Source organism: Trachurus trachurus (genome assembly GCF_905171665.1).
Source record: "Trachurus trachurus genome assembly, chromosome: 11".
NCBI lineage: Eukaryota > Metazoa > Chordata > Actinopteri > Carangiformes > Carangidae > Trachurus > Trachurus trachurus.
In genome coordinates this window covers 28,957,392-28,981,244 of record NC_139904.1, presented here as the reverse complement: position 1 = coordinate 28,981,244, position 23,853 = coordinate 28,957,392, and positions in this window count along the sequence as shown.

The window sequence follows — 23,853 nt, the reverse complement described above, 5'->3', positions numbered from 1 at the left end:
GTGTAAAAGTCCTCTTAAATTTTCAGTACGACGGAAAGGCAAAATGTGCGTACGACCAAAAAATATACACTCTTTTCAGATCTATCAAACTCCGCGTACACACGGCTGCACGGTATTTCCCTTGATAAATCACACCGGACCTGAGAAAAGCATGGATGAGAACACGCCTCATACCCAGCCCCCTAAACGGCCCCACACAACCATATATGGTCAATGCAAATCAGTACGTGCATATTAAGTAGCCATGTGCACTCTGGAAGTGTGGAATGACGTCAGTGGAAGACGGTGAAGACAATAGACGGACGGAGAGCGGAGAAAGAAGCGGAATTTCTCTGAAAGCGAGATACACGGTAACACGGCAATATCAGTCAGAAACATCATCTTGCATTGAAAGGCTACAATAAAAAAAAAAAAAAAAGAAAACTCCCAAATCTAAATGAAACAGAACAGAAAGAAGAAGAATCATATTTATTCTGCCCCTTATTTTAGATTATGACATAATAATTTAAAGCAGGGTTTCCACTGCCAGTTAGTACTACTTTGCACCCCTTTCCACTAACCCCCAACTGCCGTTCACTGGACGACTTTGATTTTCATTTGTGCATAGCTATATATATATATATATATATATATATATATATATATGTGTATGTGTATATATATATATATATATATATATATATATATATATATATATAGCGGAGAAAAGTGCGTACGCACAAAACGGGGGAAAGAGCGTGTAAAAAAACGTGTATCCACAATGATAAATGAGGCCCCAGGTAGAGGCTAGACAGGTCAGATAGATTAGAGTCCAGATAGATAGAGAGAGTCCAATGGGAACATAGGGCTGAGGGAACATAGGGCTGTGGGAACATAGGCACGCTCCCGGTTAAACCAGTTTAACTAACATGCTGACGTTACGTGCACGGTAAATGGCTTGTGTTGTCTCTTTTTGTTTGCTTTTTTTTTTTTTTTTTTTATAAAACACACGCGCTGCTCCCGCTGTGCTGCGGCTCATCCACGCCAGAACAGCAGAGCGCTCCTCTAGCTCGTCTGTGCAGCTGCAGCTGCAGGTGAGTGACGGGGAAGCCGGCTGGAGAGCGCCTCCTTTTTATTTTAGGGGCACCGTCCTTACAGGGTGAAGCACGCCTTGCAGGTTTGTTCTGACTTTCTATCACAAGGAGTGCACAGCACAAGTGTAAGTCCTCTCATGTAACGCTTTGCTGTGAAATATGGCTGAAGTCACGAGTGGAAGTGTGCACCTGTTGACAAGCTCCCATGAGTTGATTGACAAAGCTTCAAAAAAAGAAGAAGAAGAATCAGAGTCAAATCAGAATCCAAGTTCTTGTTATCAGTTAACAGTTTGTGTCCAAACAAATATTATTTAGCTCCTAAAAATAATTTGGCTTTGTTGAGCATCTGTGTCTGCAATAGTGACCGTCTGGCAGAGTTGGCTAATAAAATAGGAGCAGGTCGTGTATGACAGGAAATCGCGGGCAAAATACAAAATAAAACACCCGGTTAATTTTCAACATAAAATACACCGTGTTTACAGCAGAGCATATTTCCTGCATTACACCTTAAAAACGTTGTAATGGGCAGCGACTGGCCTGAAGTCAGCAGCTCGGAGGTTTTCAGACATCATTTCACCCCGTTTACATTATGGACAAGGAGATAGTGATTGTAAAATCAAGTCAGGTCAGCACCAAGTTGTTTCTCTACTACAACTCTGGATTAAATTAATTGTTTATGGTATTGTGGTTCACTTTATGGAGACTACAACCCGCTATATCGCGAGATCTTGTGTTCCCGCTGTGCGGCGGAGCCGCAACAATCAACATCACGGACGGATCGGTGGGTGTTGACGGACGGCGGAGTACGGAGCCGTTCCGTATCCAGTGGGGGGCGACCCCCATTCCAAAGGACCGCCTTTCCGACGGTCTGCCAGTCCGAAAATTCCTGAAGGTCCGTCATTCTGAACTTCCGAGGGGCAGCTGTTCCGAATGTGTTTTATTTTGAAAATTGACCGGATTCTCTCGTGGTTTGACTTCCTGCCCGGCTTGACACGATCGCGCCGCGGGGACAGACCCCCCCCCCCCTCCAAAGTTTCACCCAGGTGCTGAAACTTAAATGAAAAATAAATGTCCTTTTGGTTGGGTTTAGGCAATGTAGAAAGGAGTTGGTTAAGTTTAGTAAAAATATCAGGTAGAGGCCAAGAAAGTCTCTGCTAATATGCAGCTCCTCCGGGAGTTGAACCCTGATCACTGTACTACCAAAGTATTCGCTGCAATGTGTGTACCCAGTGCGTTAAACCTTTTAATGGCGGACGTTTTTCAGGTTCGGAAAGGCACCCCTTTTCCATAAATAATTAAGGGCCGGCATTCCGACACATTAAAGTAAACGTTCAGAATGGCGGCCCTTCGGAATGGCACCCTGGAACCGTATCCAGTGGAATCCCGGCGTAACAGCACTAGTAGCGCGGACACTACTAGGAGAGGACGCCAGAGCCGTGACACAGTGCATCTACAACCGATCCGGTTACACCCCGCCTTTCCGAAAATAGACTTCCATTCATCGTAATAGCAGGGTTTTCTATTTTTTCTAAAGACCCCGCTATACCGAAAAGGCTATTGGGGAAACCCCCCCCCCCCCACTCCGAACAGACAGAGAGACGGACGTAATCAGAAAGGAACCGGAGGCTGTGCAGTGCGCATTGATCCTTTTTTCCTTTTTGGGGTCAAACAGATCATGTGCATAATTAACTGCAAAACAAGCAAATACTTCATATTAATGACACATAATGTTCATTATGCTTCTAGCCTGTCTAGCCTCTACCTGGTCTTTTTACTAAACTTAACCAACTCCTTTCTTCATTGCCTAAGCCCAACCAAAGCATCTCCCTCAGTCAGCACGAGTGGCGGCTGCAGCAGCTTCGCGCCGTGTGAGCTCAAGCCGGCTTCAGCTGCGCTCGAGTGGAGCAGGGGGGGAGAAAAAAGTGTATTTCTTTTACTGTGTGGGAGATCTCCAACTACGGGGGAGAAAGCAAGTGGGACAGATCTGCCCAGTCTCTGAGCAGCGCACGTTTCACAGACAAGCCGCAACACAGAGTGTAAACAACGTCACGCGGTTCAGCACCTTGGACATTGGACAGCTGCCGGGGGGGACTGTGTCGGAACAGCGGTGTTTCGAAGTGGGGGTATTTCGGAACAGCGGGGTGTCGAAGTGGAGGTGTGTCGGAATGGAGAGCCGTCCCCAGCCGATCCGCCGGCTCGTTATCGGCTCGTTAGCGCCGGCCGCACTAACAATTCCCATCCAGGCAGCTGTTAGCAGCTGTTAGGTCAGCCCTATGTTCCCACAGCCCTATGTTCCCTCATTTCTAAGAATTTTTTTTTCACAGAAAATTTTGAAAATTAGTCCCTATGTTCCCACAGCCCTATGTTCCCTCAGCCCTATGTTGCCTCATTTCTAAGATTTTTCTTATTTCTAAAAGTTTTCTCAAAATAAAACTCTAAGTCAGGTCATTTTTAGACCGCATTTAAAGGGATGATTCAGAGTAATTCCAACCTAGGGTCCTTTGCACCATGACCTCGAGCCAAATGCCCCCCCTTTGTTGTCTAAATTGCACTAACTCATGGAGGTGAGTTTAATTTCGGTATAAGGGTTCGTCACTCAACGCTATGTTGGAGTAGCTGTGTTGGAAGTGGTCAGCCCTATGTTCCCAGATTTAGCTAAAAGCTACATTACATCTGTAGTCAACTGCTACTGGATAATAGGTTGGGTGAAATTGACTACCAAATTGGGAGAAATGGGGATAAAATCTGATACAAATTGATGATAAAGGAAATGTGGGAACATAGGGCCTAATTTTGGAAAGAAAAAAAAAAACCTTAGAAATGAGGGAACATAAGGCTGAGGGAACATAGGGCTGAGGGAACATAGGGCTGAGGGAACATTGGGCTGTGGGAACATAGGGCTGAGGGAACATGGGCACGCTCCCCTAAGGGTAACCCGCTAAATGAAAACACGTGCAAACCGCAATATGTAAATGAGGGTTTTGCACGTGGTAATCGTTTCCGCCATGGAGAGTGTGGACAGAGAGCTGGACGGACGAAGGGACAGAATGACATTTGATCCGATGCATACAATGACAGCATGTGTGGGTATCCGCGGGTCATTCCGACATACCGCCACTCCGACGTTGACGTTTAGTTGTCGTAATGGCGGCACTTCCATTGATTGAAAACGTCCCACCACTCCGACAATTTCTGTTTCCATTGTCGGAATGGCGGTACTTTCCTTTTTTGGAAACGTTCCGACATAAGGTCATTAAAGCAGAAGTAAGTGGTCCGGTCGTTTTCGCTAATGCTGCGTTCCAGGCAGGCTTTTGAAATCGTAAATTACAGCTCCAAGTCACAATTTACGACTTTGTAGCGTTCCAGGCAACCCACTCGTGTTTTTCCGACCTGTTTTACCGGTGAAAGTCACTATAACGGCCACTCGTAACTTCTGACCGGTGAACTCGTACCAGATCGAACTGGTACGACTTCACGGTCGGAAAAATACGAGTTTCCTTGAACGCACCATAACAGTCCTCGTCCCTACGTCACCACATTCACGGCGTCCCTTGGCTGCACACACAGCCCTGCATGCCGTTCTCTCTCCTCATTGGATAAAAACTGTAGGATACGATAAATGTTTTCTCCTCGGCTCAGAGCAGAGCAGAGTGACTGACAGACCCGTGTTTCAGACCAAACACTCTATGTAAGTGATTGCTGTCGGAAGATATAACTATTTAAGACTTATATTAACCTCTTCATGCAGAGGCCATTTTTGGCAATTTCCGCCTGTTTTTGTATCACTGCAATTAAAGCTTAATATCCACAGAAGTACTAATCCCACAACTATGGTTTATGGCTTAAATGAAAGACAACCGTTGTCCCTTTACATGTATATGTATAAAATATTGAATTGAGTCATTCCATAAAAAAATGGGCTTCTGAAATTACTTAAAAACGAGTTTGAAATTTTTGGTGAAAAGGTGATATATCAAAATCCTAATTATAAAACAGGTTGAATTTTACATATATGGTTCACACACTCCCTGTCCACATATGTACCAAATTTTAGGTTGATAGGTAAAACTACTGAGGCACTATAGAGTTTTTCCAAACAGTGTCCCTTGGCGATGTACAGTGTGCAAAACCTGTCCAAAATTGTCCAATTTGGCTAAAATGCACACTGCAAGATTTTAGTGAGATTTTTTTTTTTTCCAACAGATAACCTATTGGGGCCAATCACACACTTGATGGGTTTTAGGAACACCAGTTACATAAGTAAAATGCCATTTGAAAATTTAATTAATGGGGATGAATATTTAGTGTCCAAAACCCATCCAAACACGAATTTACCTATTTTCGCCTGTATTATATTGTTATTTTCCAACTCCAGAAGTAAACATCCCACAACCATCAGTGATGGCTTAAATTAACAAGGACATTTGAAATAGTTAATTTTGTCTTTTATTATTATTTTAATTAAACTTGGGGCAGTAAAAACACACTTTTTGTGGAGACTTGTATTGCTTACTTGTTGACACTAGGGGGAGAGGGAACCACAGGAACCAGCTGGGTGCAGGCTTAAACTTTGCCCAATCAGGGATCATTATATATCAGGTCACACCTTAGAGTCTCTGCTATTGGACCAAAAAGTTTTCACCCCCGTGACTTTGATTGACAGGCGATGGCAGCTGCGCAAAGCGGGTGCGCAGTCTGACGGAGAATGACTCATTAGCATTAGCACTGCGGGTAAACGTAACCATTGACGGATTATCTGGTCACGATGGATTAAATCGCCCATGCCCGTTTGGTCGAGCACATCTTCAGCTTGAAAAAGAGGGTAAGCTTGTAATTTTATTCAGTGTTTTAGTGGGTCTGTGACTGACAAATGTCCGTATTTTTCGGCACTCGAAAATGACTTCCGGGTTTGTTTGTGTTGCGTGAGCAGACTTGTTTAAACCTTTAATGGGGTAAAAACTGCATTTTTGTCCTTTGCTTGTGTTTATATGACAGTAAACGATTTTTTGGTGGTGAAAGAAGAGGTGTACAGATGGTACATATATGTTTAAATCACCTTCGTTGTTGACGTGACGTCACTTGTGGGCTGCCGTAGTCTGATATTGTTTGAGACATTTTCAGTGACTGTGAAAAAACCGTAGCACCTAGAAACTTCATTTTTTTTCTACTTGTTGCCGAAAGTGTCCTTAAAAGGTCTGTGGTGGAGTTTTCATTACAGCATGCCTACTTTTCGTTATATTAAGGACGCCGTTCATGTGTTATTGATTTGGGACGCCGGCGTCCCAACCACTAGGGGGCCTGCGTGAACAGGTTAACACAAATATATCACTTACTTCTGCTTTAATGTAGGCTATGTGTAGGCTAATAACTATGATCACCGCCTCCGCCCATCTCTCTCCTCTAACAGCACGTCGACTCTGGTCAACGCCCTTGTCACATCCCATCTTGATTATAAAATGCATTATTATTATTATTATTATTATTATTGGCGCTGTGCTACTTAGTTTGCAGCTGTGGTCGAGAGAGCTAGAGAGTTAATGGAGAGAGGGACCGCTACGCCGGTGAATCAGATCAGTGATGTTGTTTTTTATTGTATCACAGTGGTTACAGTACGTTCAACAGAATCAGTGTTTCTCATGGGGGTCCTGGACCCCTGCATATTTTTGATCTCTCCTGTAGCCTGGCCGGGTCTGGCTCCAAGTTTAATTATAGACAATTTGATCTGCAGACGCACAGAGGCATGCGTAAAACACATATTTTGACTACTTCGTGCTGTTGCTATTTTTTTAAAAGTTACCTTTCGTTTCCTTTGGATTTTTGTGCGTATTATGGAGCCGTCCTGGTCCATGTTTGTAAGCCTTTAGTAAATTCCCAAAAGTTGCAACAACTTGTAGTGATACACTGGGTTTTGCCTGGCCATAGTCTATTGGAGCTGGGGTAGTTGATTTGCAGGTTTGCTCCCCAGGTTTTTTTCATTGTGTATTAGGCCAGGGAAATGATCAATTATCCTTGTGGTTTGCGCACTGGGACGTGCGGACCTTTAATGAATGAATGAATGTTTCTTTTTTGCTTTAAGTTGTAATGCGTAAAAGTGCATTAGTGGGACCGAGGGTTTAAATGGAGAAGTGACGTGGTGAGAGGGAGGAGAGTGAGAGACACAGTCGGCGTTTGTACGGCTGGCATGGTGGCAATTCCAAAGCGGCATAGTGGATTATTTTTCCTGGTGGATTACCCTGTGGATCATAAAGGCCCGTTTGGATACCACACGGCCAGGCCCGTTTTCAGCCAAGCGGGACGAGGGAGAGGATTGGTGTGGTCACCTCGGCGGAGCCGCGGCGTCTATCCCGTGTGGACAGTAGGACAAACAAACTCTCTCTCACTCACCCTCACCACGCACCAACACGCACGCACGCACGCACACACACACACACACATTGACTGTGCGCTCGCGCACCCCCGCACACACACATACACGCCGGCACGGACAGTGACAGTGCGCTCGTGCACCCACACACATACACACTCATTCCCACAGCTGGGACTCGGACTTAATGAACAGTGGGAGGGGGGAGGGCTTTCGGGTTCTGTTGATCTGTGTGTAATAGTTTATTATATGCCGCCTGTGATGGGCGCGTTTTTAGTTCAGTGAAATACAGAGACTCAGACTAAGTAGCGACTTTGATTATTGCTTCCCTGGACGCACCAGTAGCGCGAGCCTAGATCCGCCTGCAGCAGTTGTGTCAGTTCCCCTTATATCCTTATTGTAAGGGAAATTGTTACAAACTGACATCGGAGTGTGTGATTGTAAATGGCGAGACTTTGTGTTTGTTTATTTATTAAGCTTCCACTGACAGTATCACATCTGTACACATGTCTTAAAACATGAAGAAAAAAAAACCGGAAACAAACACACATACAACTTACCACCGCTCGGAGTAACGCACATTTCCTTATGGAAATTAAAGCCTTGTCGGAATGGCGGGACGAAACTGTCGGAATGGCAGGACGTTTGCATGTCTGAATAGTAGAATGTCGGAATGGCGGTATGTCGGAGTGGCAGCATGTCGGAATGGCAGCATGTAGCCGCATGTGTGTTCATCTCTCACGCACTGTTTAGATAAATAAACACAAATCGCTACAGGGCCCAACTCGTCATATAGTGACGAACAGACAGCAGCTGCAGTCACAATCACACACCTATAATATGTGTGTGTGTGTGTGCCGCCCATGATCAAGTGGATTAATAGAGAGCTCAGGTGGGACACATGGATCTAAACGCTCTGACCACTGACCAGAGGGATCAAAGACGGGTGAAGGCAGCGGTGACGTCTCTCAGTCTGGGACCGGGACTGAGAGACGGAGCTGAGCAGCCAGGTAGGCTACTGGAGAGGAGAGGGGAGGGGAGGAGGAGCGCACTGGAGGAGCCGTGCATAACGGCGCGTAAAAGACTTTTAACACGGCTGAAAAACTGTTACAGAATTACCCAGACGTGAGGAAATGCTGAGATGTAAGATCATGGGGCTCTGACTGTATCAAATCAATAAACGCATACATTTTGGCAAAGTTGTTCCCGTTGGGTGTTAGGGGGTCAGCCCTATGTTCCCACAGCCCTATGTTCCCTCATTTCTAAGAAAAAAAATTTCACTGAAAATTTGGAAAATTAGGCCCTATGTTCCCGCATTTCTAAGAAAAAAAATTTCACTGAAAATTTGGAAAATTAGGCCCTATGTTCCCTCAGGTTTATGTTGCCTCATTTCTAAGATTTTTCTTATTTCTAAGAATTTTCTCAAAATGAAACTCTAAGTCAAGTCATTTTTATTTTAAAGGGATGATTCGGAGTAATTTCAAACTAGGGTCCTTTGCACCATGACCTACAAACTTTCTAATGCTTTGTTTACTACTACTAACACTATTTGTACTACTGTAGAAGTTTGTTGTCTAAATTGCACTAACTCATGGAGGTGAGTTTAATTTCGGTATAAGAGTTCGTCACTCAACCCTATGTTGGAGTATCGGTGTTGGAAGGGGTCAGGTCAGCCCTGTGTTCCCAGGGCCCTATGTTCCCAGATTTAGCTAAAAGCTACATTACATCTGTAGTCAACTGCTACTGGATAATAGGTTGGGTGTAATTGACTACCAAATTGGGAGAAATAAATCAAATCTGATGCAAATTGATCATAAAGGAAATGTGGGAACATAGGGCCTAATTTTGGAAAGAAAAAAAAACCTTAGAAATGAGGGAACATAGGGCTGAGGGAACATAGGGCTGTGGGAACATAAGGCTGAGGGAAAAAAGGGGCTGAGGGAACATAGGCATGCTCCCTCAGTTAGTACATGGTTTTCAGACGTGCTAAATACAGATGCAAAAACAGCCATGGCAATCTCTTCCTGGTTTGGTAAATCACATTGCGTGCGCTAAATCAATCTATTTGCATCTACTCCTCCCAGTATTTTGCACGTTCTGGCTGAAACGCCCATATTTACATATTCATCAAGGCAAACACGCTAAATGGATTGCACGTGCTATTTTGCCAGTTTGAGAGACGCAATCCTCAGTGCGTCCAGTTAGTAGGTCAGGTTCCACATGTGTTTGCGCGTGCAATCACGTTTGCACACGTTTTAATACACGCAAACCTTTAGTAAATCCGGCCCTTAGGGTTTAAGGGCATTGATTTCGTCTCATCTTTGCCTCGTTTGTTGACGAATATATTTAGTCTAGTCTTGTCTGACGAAATTAACACTGCTGAGGAGAGTAAAGTGGACCACATCACCACTGGGTCAACCCTACAGACCTAACTAGACAATCAGCAGCCCTAGCTTGCAGACAACTAAGAGGTTCCCACACCTTTGATGTTTTGGCCACTGCACTCAATGACATCCATTCCAAATATGGCGTCAGGAACAAAGTTGTGAGGACAACAACCAGTAATGGCTCCAACTTCCTAAAGGCTTTCCAAGTTTTTGGTGGGGACAAGAACAACAATGAAGCAGAAGAGCTGCTACAACCAAATGCCACCAGGTGGAACTCGCTGTTAATGGCTGTGGAAAAGCTACTCAAGATTCTGAGAGAGGGAGAGATAGCTTTGAGAGATCTGTGCAGAATTGAAGGTTCCAATGTATGTTGGAATTATGTATTACTTATTTATTTTTGCCTGCCAATGAATGTCTCTGACTTGTATCATATTTAAATGAGACTAGTTGAAAAACCACTTGACCCCAGGTGGAAGTACTATGCTTCATTAAAGTCATCATTTCGTGTTCGCCTTCCTAGTGGTTTAGTTTAGCCGCTGGAGTGCAGCAATATGTTGAACATACACTGTCCAGCTTTCACCAACCTGCCTACTCCTGCACTCTAGTGGTGGTAAAAATATTCGATCACTCAAGTAAACTAAACCATTATAAGGAGCCGTAGACAACCTCGGAACTGGTTCATACACAATGTACTGTAAAACCGTGCTTTGTATGTTTTCTAGGTTACTGATTGTTGGGTACAATATTCATGCATATTTGTAAAACAGTGGTTTGTTTTCTCTCTAACAGGTTCCATCCAGTTGAGCTCACTTTCCTCAAAGAGTACTACACCACCATAAGCCCTGTCACCCAGTCCATCAACATCCTCCAAGGAGAAGCGTAAGTCCAGATGGGATGGCTTCTTCAGACGATTTCCCTGCTGATCTAGCCTGGCAAGCCAGTCTATATCATTAAAATGTGTAGTCTGGCAACGACCGGTAGACCTCGGCTCAATCCAGGGGGCGGGATGAAGGCTGTCTTTCAAACTGCATCTGCACGCAATAGGGTAGCGCTACGACCAATCAGAGCAAAGAGCAGGATGACGTTTGCCTGACAAGCCAATTCAAATGTATGTCGTCATCGCGTTAAGCCCGCCCAACGACTCTCTAAACAGATAGAGCGCTGTGATTGGTGAACACAAACGGTGTTCGAGACTCAAAAAGTTCCTATGGCTCGTTTCTAGACCCACCTATGGAGCAAATATAGTTGCTGCCACTAGGGTGCGTCTAGATTTCTAGGCTACTGCTGAGCAGCAAACTACAGAAAGATTGCACTGAAGCACTGTAAGCCGTTGGTTGAAGCCATTCAAGTGGGCATCCAGAACTGTTTTAGTGAGATGTTAAGAGACCCTGAATTGATTGCTGTAGCGATTCTCATCCCAAAGTTGAACGGCCTGGATCAAAAATTATGCTACACTGAGAATCGATCTTTAAAATAAAGGAAATGTAGCAAATATACACTTACTACATTTATGTTATTTTATTATTCATTTCATACATCAGTCTAATTTAGAATAAGGTTGATGGTATTTCAGCTGTAATCAGGGTACTGTAAATTAGTTTTTGAAGATCAGGGCCTGAAAATATCTTTAGAGGGAATTTACTTTTTTACAACCTGGACATTGTTTCTAGCATAAAATACGATTATTTACTCACCCAGATAGATAACTTTGGGGTCATTTGGAGTAGTTCAGATGAAATTAGATCCAGTGGAGCACTGCGTATAACCATACAAAGCCTCTATATAACGCATTATCTGCCGCGAAACTAGTTCTTTTCACCAATGTTTTGTTATGATACGCTACTGCTATTTCCCTCTGAGTCCGAGGTTACCTGTTATCAACATCCGGGGTCTGTAGGTCGACCTACTAGGTTACATGCTGCCATTCCGACATGCTGCCACTCCGACATATCGCCATTCCGACATTTTACTATTCAGACATGTCACCATTCAGACATACCACCATTCCGACATGCAAACGTCCTGCCATTCCGACAGTTTCGTCCCGCCATTCCGACAAGGCTTTAATAAACAATTACACACAGATCAACAGAACCCGAAAGCCCTCCCCCCCTCCCACTGTCCATTAAGTCCGAGTGGGACACATTGTGTGTGTGGGTGCGCGAGCGCACTGTCACTGTCCGTGCCGGCGTGTATGTGTGTGTGCGGGGGTGCGCGAGCTCACAGTCAATGTGTGTGTGTGTGTGTGCGTGCGCGCGCGCGCGCGGCGTGCGTATGTGTGTGTGTGTGTTGGTGCGTGGTGAGGGTGAGTGAGAGAGAGTTTGTTTGTCCTACTGTCCACACGGGAGAGACGCCGCGGCTCCGCCGAGGTGACCACCAGCCCCTCCGGTCCCCGCTTCCCCCGGGGCGCGCTCTCCCTCGTCCCGCTTGGCTGAAAACGGGCTGTGAGGTGTCCAAACGGGCCTTTATGATCCACAGGGTAATCCGCGGGAAAAATAATCCACTATGCCACCTCTCCTCCCCTCTCACCACGTCACTTCTCCATTTAAACCCTCGGTCCCACTAATGCACTTTTACGCATTACGCACACAACTTACAGCAAAAAAGAAACATTCATTCATTCATTAAAGGTCCGCACGTCCCAGTGCGCAAACCACAAGGATAATTGATCATTTCCCTGGCCTAATACACAATGAAAAAAACCTGGGGAACAGCACGAAGTAGTCAAAATATGTGTTTTACGCATGCCTCTGTGCGTCTGCAGATCAAATTGTCTATAATTAAACTTGGAGCCAGACCCGGCCAGGCTACAGGAGAGATCAAAAATATGCAGGGGTCCAGGACCCCCATGAGAACCACTGATCCTGTTGAACGTACTGTAACCACTGTGATACAATAAAAAACAACATCACTGATCTGATTCACCGGCGTAGCGGTCCCTCTCTCCATTAACTCTCTAGCTCTCTCGACCACAGCTGCAAACTAAGTAGCACAGCGCCAATAATAATAATAATAATAATAATAATAATAATAATAATAATAATAATGCATTTTATAATCGAGATGGGATGTGACAAGGGCGTTGACCAGAGTCAAAGTGCTGTTAGAGGAGAGAGATGGGCAGGCAGGGAGGCAGTGATCATTATTAACCTACACATTTAATGACCTTATGTCGGAATGGCGGGACGTTTCCAAAAAAGTAAAGTACCGGCATTCCGACAATGGAAACAAAAATTGTCGGAGTGGTGGGACGTTTTCAATTAATGGAAGTGCCGCCATTACGACAATTAGACGTCAATGTCGGAGTGGCGGTATGTCGGAATGACCCGCGGATACCGACCTACTAACCTTTGATCTGGATGATGTCATCTCTGAGGCTGCGCGCACCAGCGACGGCCAGCTTGTTTACCTATAGTTTGCTACTGCTAGTATTTTGGCTGAATATTTTTCCAATTCTGAGGCGATAGATGACAACTTTGTTTATGATGGACATCCTTACCGTTTTGAGCCAGAATACACGGATATGGACCTTGTTGAAAGGAGTATGCAGAGGCAGAGAGGAACGCGAGTAGATGGTAACTGGTGGTGTTCTTGTGGACAATGTTCATCTATCTATCTATCTATCCGGGGGGCAACCGCCATTCCGACATGCCGCCATTCCAACATTAGGCCCTAATTGTCGGAATGGCAACACTTAACCCTTTAATTAAACGTCCCATCATTCCAACAATTTTCATCTCCTAGGTCGGAATGGTGGTATTATTTTCTTTTTTAAACGTGTTGCGATTCCGACAAATATTTTAAAAGGTCCGGCAGCGCTCCTGTCCATACATTTTTCATGTTTTAAGACATGTGTACAGATGTGATAGAGTCAGTGAAAGCTTAATTAATAAACACAAAGTGTGGGCATCCGAAGGAGGAGAGGCCTTGAACGGGAAGCAGACCGTGGTGGTTTTCAATTACACACTCCAATCCGTGCATCATTCGTTCATTCGTTTTTCAAAATAAAACCAAAAATAAGACAACGAAAAAACAACTCTTTTTCTCAGTATTCGTTTCCAAAACTAAAATGAAAAACGGATAACGACTCGTTTTTTCAGTTTTCGATTTTATGCTCAAATGAATAATGGAAAAAAATGGATAACAAGCGTTTCTCGTTTCATGTTTCATGCAATTTTGATCTGAAGCAAGTTCAATGAGCCGGAAATGACCGTGATCCGGAAGTGACCGTCTCTGCCTTTACTGCGAGAGCCCGCAAAGTAAAGGATAATGTATAGTTCGGAACCTGAAGGGGTTTATTTCTCCATAACAACCGACCAACTATACATTATCCTGCTTATTACACGGTTTACGAGTGAAATTAATTTGAAACATATGTTGTATGCGTTACTGACGTAATTGACTATATGCATGGAGACCACTGACACCTGTGTGATTGAGTGGCTCACAGAGGTAGACAGATAGTTTCTGATGTATGGACTTTTGCTGAAGCGGGATCGAGTCTGGCTCCACGCAAATATGTGAAGATTATGTTTTCCACTTTATTTATTTTTTTCCATGTGGCTGGTATGTTGCTCACTCACAGCAGCATAAATAAACCCCGACAGGTTGTATGTAATTTTGATAATCAATCAGTGGATCGATTGATTACCATTACAGTGTTACAATGTGTGTAGTGGTATCTGTCATAAACAAGAGATTTACTGTTTACGGGGTGCGTTTGTGTCGCGGACTCGCGGTGCCACCGTGACGAGAGGAGAGCTGACACCGGGTCAGAGCTTTTTATACAGTCTATGGATCAGAGGCTCTGATGCAGGTTTGGTTTCCAGCCACGACGTGGAAGGAGCCTCCACTCTCCTTGTAACAAGTTACAAGTCATTTCATCACACATCTAAAATCACAATTAGTCCGAAGCTGTTTAATGACGGTAAAAATGAAACATAAGGTAAATATCCTGCATAGTTTCTTTTTTCCTAGCTGCGCTGATCAGAGCAGCGTCCCTAGCAACGGTCTGTTATACTTGACGACGGTCGCAGCGATGGAACAATCAGAGAGCAGCATCTGGCCGGTGTTATGGCCCAACCAGAGAATTTCTAATATTGCAGAAAATACAACAATATTTGCGATTTTTTGACTATTATCCGGTGAAAGGGACAAATTTAGCCTTCTAGCTCCATAGGGCCCCATTCATTCTGCACTCGCCCGCGGGCACTCCTAGTGGAATTCTGGTGGAACTGCAACCAAGTTCGATACAATGGGGCTAATGGAGAGTGGCAAGGCTCTGGCCCAACTGGTTTCTGATTTAACTGGTTACCGTACAGAACAGCTGCAGCTGTTTTGCGCTTTCAAGCCACAGTTCACATCTACTGCAGCGAATATGCTGCTGTGAGTGAGAACTACGTACCAGCCACATGAAAAAAAAAGAAAGTGAAGAAAAAAATAATCTTCACATATTCGCGTGGAGCAGGACTCTATCCCGCTTCAGCAAAAGTGCATGCATCAGAAACTACCTGGCTACAGAGCCACTCGATCACACAGGTGTCAGTGGTCTCCATGCATATAGTCAATTACGTCAGTACAGGTTACGTTTTGACTCGGGTTGACGTGTATTTTGATCAACATATGTTTCAAATTAATTTCACTCGTAAATCGTGTAATAAGCAGGATAATGTATAGTTGGTCGGTTGTTATGGAGAAATAAACCCCTTCAGGTTCCGAACTATACATTATCCTTTACTTTGCGGGCTCTCGCAGTAAAGGCAGAGACGGTCACTTCCGGATCACGGTCATTTCCGGCTCACTGAACTTGCTTCAGATCAAAATTGCATGAAACGAGAAACGCTCGTTATCCGTTTTTTCATTTGAGCATAAAATCGAAAACTGAAAAAACGAGTCGTTATCCGTTTTTCATTTTAGTTTTTTCACGCGTCTCGGAGCTCTCCCACGTTGGTTTGTGAATGAAAACTGTATGTTCAGCTCCCCTTACATGTGAAATGTATTATTTATTATTATTATTATCATTATATTGTTGCTGTACAGAGTCAAATATGATGAAGAGCCAGTCACTCGAAACGTCTTTTGAATAAAAAAAAAAATATTTTTCTACTAAGGGAGAAGACAGTGTTGAGTTCTCTTTCTGCCTCATAACTATATGGACAGTGCCATGGATTTATCGGTGAAGAGTGAACTGCTGATATTTTGTCTTAGTAGTGCTGATGCTGAAATATGACGTGCTGTCTGCTGTGTCAGTGCTGAAATGAATGTTTTACCAGTAGGATGTAGTTAACGGGCAGTGTAGCATAGGGGTCCAAGTTGTTTGGGGAGCTCTCCGCGGTGGATGCATTTTCCTCCACAGGATGCGTTGCGACTGGCTCTGCCTCTTTCTTTTCTTTTTTCCACCAGCTTTCCTGCTTGTGTACATTTTTGTCTTTCAGTTTATGACACGAATATGCCCTGCAGATTGGCAGCTGATTTGAGAACCTAACGCATATGATTTACTATTGCGCATTAGGCTTGGGCGGTATCCAAATTTTGATACCGTCAAACTTCCTCCACATTTTACCACAGTATACGGTATTACCGTGACTAATTAAAAATGATGACGTAAGTGGCATTACCAAACATTGGCTTGTGTCTTCACCAATCAGAAACTGAATACTAGGGCTAAACATTAGCAGACCAAAATCTCATTGGTCGATTGGTCGCAGGAAAAAAACAAAAAACATTTGGAGCCCTGTCTTGTCAAAATTAAGTCAAAATCTATATGACCGAACTGTATATGAAAGGCTATAGGGCTTTTATTTTGAAGGGCCAGATACAGGAAGTCATGACACGCACTTGCTGTCAGTTTTTTTTTTTTTTTACACGGCACGGCAGGTCAAGAGCCACTTTTTCCGATGTTGTTCCAGACGTTTCTGGTTTGGAGACTCGACGTAAAAGCACGTATCACTGCTGTTTTCAACGATTAGCGGGACCGTCCCACAGGCGGTTACACCCCGCCTTTCCGACAATAGACTTCCATTCATCGTAATAACGGGGTTTTCTATTTTTTCTAAAGACCCCGCTATTCCGAAAAGGCTATTGGGGGAAACCCCCAGTGCGCAGTGCGCATTGATCCTTTTTTTTCCTTTTTGGGGTCGAAACGGATCATGTGCATAATTAACTGCAAAACAAGCAAATACTTCATATTAATGACATATAATGTTCATTATGCTTCTATCCTGTCTAGCCTCTACCAGGGGCCTCATTTATCATTGTGGATACACCTTTTTTTTTACACCCTTTTCCCCCCGTTTTGTGCGTACGCACTTTTCTCCGCCAAATTTGGGATTTATCAAACCAAAACCTGACGGGAAAAAGTGCGGATATTTACACCCATTTTGACCCTGGCGTACCGTGATTTACACCTTTTTTGAGGAACAGGAGGAATTGGCGACACCATTGATGAGTCAGAGAACTGCAGTGTGAGAGGGAGAGAGGAGCGCGGAGTACATTTAGAAGAGCACAGTAGGATTTTTTGAAGTAAGTAGGCTAGTGGTAGTGGTGGACCGTTGATGCTGGCAATCCAACCCGCTCTATAATAACACTAGGCTATATATTAATTGATAATTGCTTTTTTGATTAGGCTATGTGTGACATCCGACAAGGATCAAACCATCCAAGTTTAAAAACACATCGGCAGCAGTGCACACTGATCTGCAGCTACTGAGACTGTTATTATTCTGTCACCTGAGTTAACGAGGTGCACGTGTGTTTGGAGCTGACGAGAGAAGAGAATAAACAGCGAGACAACGCGGCCCTGAGGAGGAACTATGAAGGACTCAGCTGTAATGGAAAATGACCTAAACCGAGTCCAGTAGAGCTGTAACTGTGTAGTGGAAAGGTGTGCAAAGTAATGGTAACTATCGTCCTGCTTTAGGCTACATTGTTTTAACATAGGTAAAAAAAAAAAAAAAAAAAAAGATTTTCTGGGATAAAGGGGCAGATTACATAAGATTCTTCTTCTTTCTGCTCCCTTTTGTTGAGATTTGGGAGGTTTTTGTTTTTATTGTAGCTTATTAAAGGGACAACGAGGAGTTTTGGAAAAGCGAAGCGTTTTCACACTACATTTATGAGCCTCCGCGCGCACCGTAAAATTCTTTTGACCGGCGCAAGACGGACTCATGTTTTCATTCATCAAGAATTAAAGTCAGAGGTTCAAAGAGGTTCACATACCGTCGTAGTTCTGACCATAAACGGCGATTCAGCTGCGTTATTCTCATGACTCGTTGCGAAACCGAAAGTAAAAAACGCTGGTCGGCTCGACCAGCATCTCCGCCACCACTAATAATAACAAAATAACGATAGAGACAGAACGATATATTTATCGAAAATGGGCCCATTAACAAGTGTGGGTAGCGGAGATTCATCCACATTAACGTGAGACTTTTTTTTATAACCGAATAGAAACTCCTCGTTGTCCCTTTAAAATGCAAGATCATTTTTCTGACTGATTTATTGCCCAATATCGCCGTGTATCTAGCTTTCGGAGAAGTTCCGCTTTTTCCCCGTCCTCTGCCCGCCTCGTCACTTTGTTGCCGCTCCACAGAGCGCACATGGCTAATTAAATATGCACGTGTTGACCATATATAGTTGTATATAGGCGTTCCAGGGGCGGAGTAAGAGGTGTGTTCACGTGTGCACCATTCTTGGGTCCGGTGTGATTTATTGCGGAGAGTTGTGCTTACGCACAGTTTGATAGATCTGAAAAAGGTGTAAATATTTTGGGTGTACGCCATTTTCGTCTTTTCGCCGTAAGCAAAAATTTAGTAGCAGTTTTACACCCTCTTTGATAAATGAGGCCCCTGGTCTTTTTACTAAACTTAACCAACTCCTTTCTTCATTGCCTAAGCCCAACCAAAGCATCTTCCTCAGTCAGCTGTCAGCACGAGCGGCAGCTGCAGCAGCCTTGCGCCTGTGTGAGCTCAAGCCGGCTTCAGCCGCGCTCGAGCGGAGCAGGGGGGGAGAAATAAAGTGTATTTCTATTACTGTGTGGGAGATCTCCAACAACAGAGTCGGGGAGAAAGCAAGTGGGACAGATCTGCCCAGTCCCTGAGCAGCGCACGTTTCACAGACAAGCAGCAACACAGAGTGTAAACAACGTCACGCGGTTCAGCACCTTGGACTGCGGGGGGAGGGTGTCAGAACAGCGGTGTTTCGAAGTGGGGGTATTTCGGAACAGCGGGGTGTCGAAGTGGAGGTGTGTCGGAATGGAGAGCTGTCCCCCCCACAGGCTCACCGGCGGTCTGTCTCACAGTGTCATGGAGCAGAGACATGATAGTCCCGCACTGCTCCACGCCGCAGACCCCCCACCAACACCCCACCTGCCGCGGGTCCACGGCACTGGTCCGACCTCCCATTAGTCCGAACTCCCATTGGTTCGAACTCCCATTGGTCCGACAATCGGAGTAATGAGAGTTCGAACTAATGGGAGGTCCTCATTAGTTCGAACTGGACTAGTTATTAGCATTAGTCCAACGAGGAGCTGTCATTACGCACGACTTTTACGCACTGCTGCGCACTTATTAGTGTCCATAATTAAACCTTGACACTCATATCAAATCAAACTTACATTACAGACAGGTATACAGACAGGTGGATTGGGTTCTCTCTCTCTCTCTCTCTCTCTCTCCCACTCGGAACAGACAGACGGACGCAATCAGAAAGGAAACGGAGGCTGCGCATTGATCCTTTTTTCCTTTCTGGGATCAAACGGATCATGTGCAAAACAAGCACTTCATATTAATAACATATAACGCTCATTATGCTTCCAGCCTGTCTAGCCTCTACCTGTTGTTTTTACTAAACTTAACCAACTCCTTTCTTCATTGCCTGAACCTAACCAAAGCGAAATGTACTTTATTTTTTTCTCTCAGTCTGCTGTCAGCAGGAGCAGCTGCAGCAGGCTCGCGCCCGTGAAGTGAGCTCAAGCCGGCCAGGTTCAGCCACGCTCGGGGGGGGGGTATTTATTTTACTCTGTACTCTGGGAGGGGGGGCTTTGATTATCAGTTTACACATCTTGATCAGCATTTATGATGGTTGTGCGCGATCTGACATGATCTGGCTCCTTTCTGGGCCGCGCGCGCGCGCGTGTGTGATGTGAGTTTCTGAGAGCTCTCTCTCTTTCAGTAATTCTCGTTATTTTGCTCTCTCTCACAGAGCGAGAGAGAGAGAGAGAAAGCTGCATGCTCCTATCAGTGGAAGAGCTTGTCAGAAAGTAGCGATGACAGTTCGAACTAACGGGACCACCCACTGGTCCGACCTCCTATTGGTCCGACTTGTGGTTGATTTTGTCGGAGTAACGGGAGGTCGAACCAATGGGAGGTCAGACCAGTGGGTATTTTGTCGGAGTAATGGGAGGTCGGACCAATGGGCAGTTCCCCCTGCCGCAGCTCAGTCACTCACCCTCATCTACTGTGTTTATTGGTGATAAACAGGCATAACGGTAAAATCTGACCGACTTGTTGAAACTAATCAAGTTCATAAACTGTGTGCAGAGCAATCTGGCTGTGTGTGTGAGTGAGAGTGACTATGGCGGAACGGGGGGGGGGGGGGGGGGGGTGTAAAAGTAGGCTAAAACATATTAAACTAACTGAAAATTCAACCACACATAAGTGCTACTGGACATATAATCAATTTTAGACATTAAATAACGTTTATTTAATATTTTATCCTTCTCTCCTATATAAGTGCATTGCATTTTTTCATGACGGTATTGAAACTGATACCGTTGCTATTTTTAAACACCTGCAGTATACGGTATTACCGTAATACCGCCCAAGCCTATTGCGCATTTACTTTTGCTACTGTAATAAACATTTGCTTAAGATTGATTGTGATACAAATACGATGGAAACTGGTAAAAACAAACGTGCATCAAAATTACAGAAAGAAGTGGCAGGCAGGGAAGTGAAGTTTTGCTTGGTGCAGAGGGAGAGAGAGCGTGAGCGGCATGATAAACTAGGCAATTAGTCATTATTCTAAAGCCTAAAAAACTCTAAAGACAATCAATCGATCAATTTTTACTGCCATATTCGATTAAAAAATTAAAAAAGTCAATTTGATAGACTTTCAAATCACCAAATGATTTGCTGGGAATAATTTTGTTTGTTGTAATGATTGTGAGCATGGACAACGGACGTTGTCTGTTGATTACGCTGACCGAAATGTCATTTTACATGTAAGCGGAGCTGAACAGGCAGACGCACAGAGGCATGCGTATAGCACATATTGACTACTTAATGCTGTTGCTATTTTTTTTAAAGTTACCTTTCGTTTCCTTTGGATTTTTGTACATAATATGAAGTCGTCCTGGTCCATGTTTGTAAGCCTTTTTACCAGGAGTAAATTCCCCAAAGTTGCAAGTAGTGATCCACTGGGTTTTGCCTGGTCTATTGGAGCTGCGGTACCTAGTTGATTTGCAGGTTTGCTCCCCAGGTTTTATTCATTGTGTATTAGGCCAGGGAAATGATCAATTATCCTTGTGGTTTGCGCACGTACGGACCTGTAATGAATGAATGAATGAATGGGTTTTTTTTTTGCTGTAAGTTGTGTGCGTGGGGTCAGCCCTATGTTCCCTCATTTCTAAGAAAATAATTTTCACAGAAAATTTTGAAAATTAGGCCCTATGTTCCCACAGCCCTATGTTGCCTCATTTCTAAGATTTTTCTTATTTATAAGTCAAGTCATTTTATTTTAAAGGGATGCTTCGGAGTAATTTCAAACTAGGGTCCTTTGCACCATTTGAGTTTGTTGTCTAAATTGCACTAACTCATGGAGGTGAGTTTAATTTCTGTATAAGGGTTTGTCACTCAACCCTATGTTGGAGTAGCGGTGTTGGAAGGGGTCAGCCCTATGTTCCCAGGGCCCTATGTTCCTAGCCTGATGCATCAGCCGCTTATTTCATTACATTTCATATAGCGTCTGAACACGAGCCATAGGGATTCGTTTGCTTCCGGGAGGCGGTTGCTTACATTTGCTTCAACTAATCGCTGCTGCTTGGTGGTCACGTGTGCTATACACCGGTTAAGCTCATAGGTTAATCTTGAGCGCTTGAGTTCAACGTCATCGCCTTCACTTACCCGTCTGTTCGCTGATTGGTAGCGGACGGAGCAAACCGAAACGCATTGCTAGTCAGGGTCCGACGTTAAGGTTTTTTCGTACTTGCCCTGTCGGGCAAGTACTTTTCAAATCTACTTGCCCCATCTAAATTCTTACTTGCCCTGCCTAGGTTTTTTTTTTCTGGTTGTGTGGTGCATACTTTCGCTCATGACTTATATCTTACTAAAATCCTTCCTGTTGACTATACACAACACTACACAACACTTCTTTCTTCAGAAAGCAGTATTTATTATTATCTATAATTGCATTTAAATGGCAATCATTGCAGACATGTAAAATTAACTGCTATTTCACATTATTTGACCAGTAGCAGTTACACCCTCCATGCCCTATCTGAACAGGTGAGCCACCTGTTTAATGCCCGATCACAGTTGAAATCTTGAACTGAAGGGCCTTTTAATGGCTAAAACATTAACCTGGACAACATTTTAACAGATAGCTGGCTCCTCCAATCAGATTTTATTCTTTTCATTGCATTCACATGCTGCAGTGGACAATTTAGCTTCAGTATTAATGCAGTATCTAAAAATATATATATATATATATTAGAAAAGACCAATTTAAAAAATAATTTTGAATATGAAAATGTTCATGTCCATCTATATGCTCTCAATACTTGGTTGGGGCCATTTGACTTGAACTACTGGAAATAGCCTAGACTTTTCCATGTTACTCTAGTTTATTGAGTTGCCCCTGTAAAACTCAAGGATGTGGGACATTGAAACAACAGTGACAGGCAAACAGCCAATCATGTGTGTCAAACTCAATTTAGTTCAGGGGTAACAAACAGCACAATTTGATCTCAAGTAGGCCTAACCAGTAAAACAATAGCATGATAGCCTATACATATATTTTAAAATTTCTATTTTTCCTCTGTTTTAGTACATTATTAAGATGTTTACAGTTAATGAATTATCCTTTTACAAAACATATTATGAACCACCTGAAATTTCTTGATAAAAATATGTACAATTTAAAATTTTCACACTTGCTGAGGGCCGGATTGGACCCACTGTTGGGCCGGTTTTGGCCCGCGGGCCGCATGTTTCACACCCCTGGTTGTAGCGCCGTCTCCACGTGTGTTTATTGACAACAGGATTATAACCTAAAAAGGGCACGTTAGCTCGTCGGTATGGTAACTAAACGGTGCGTCTGCCCCGAGTCTGAAACAGCGGCGGCGTTAATGAAGCAGCGTCAGGCCGCTCACCGTCAGTGAAATGCTCGGTGAAATCGCCGATTACGGCGAGCCGCGAGCGACGTACCTATCTCACCTGGTAGAGCACCCGCTGCAGCGACCCAGTTCGATCCCACCTGACAGTGCCTTTGCTCCGCGTCAACCCCCCCTCTCACTCGCTCCCTCTCCCCCCGTCTCTCTCCAGCTGTCCTTTCAAAATAAATGCATAAAAAGTCCGAAAATAAAAAATAATAAAATCTGAGTCGGTGCTTGCCCGACCGGGCAAGTCCGCGCAGGTTCTACCTGCCCGCCGGTAATTTTTACTTGCCCCGGGCAATCGGGCAACCGTTATTGTCGAACCCTGCTAGTTCCCTGACTACATGGTTGAGGCAAATTAAATTTGCCGGAACCAGTAGGCGGCGCTAGCCTGGCTACTATGTTCCCAGATTTAGCTAAAATGTACATTACATCTGTAGTCAACTGCTACTGGATAATAGGTTGGGTGTAATTGACTACCAAATTGGGAGAAATGGGGATAAAATCTGATGCAAATTGATCATAAAGGAAATGTGGGAACATAGGGCCTAATTTTGGAAAGAAAAGAAAAACCTTAGAAATGAGGGAACATAGGGCTGTGGGAACATAGGGCTGAGGGAACATAGGGCTGTGGGAACATAGGGCTGAGGGAACATAGGG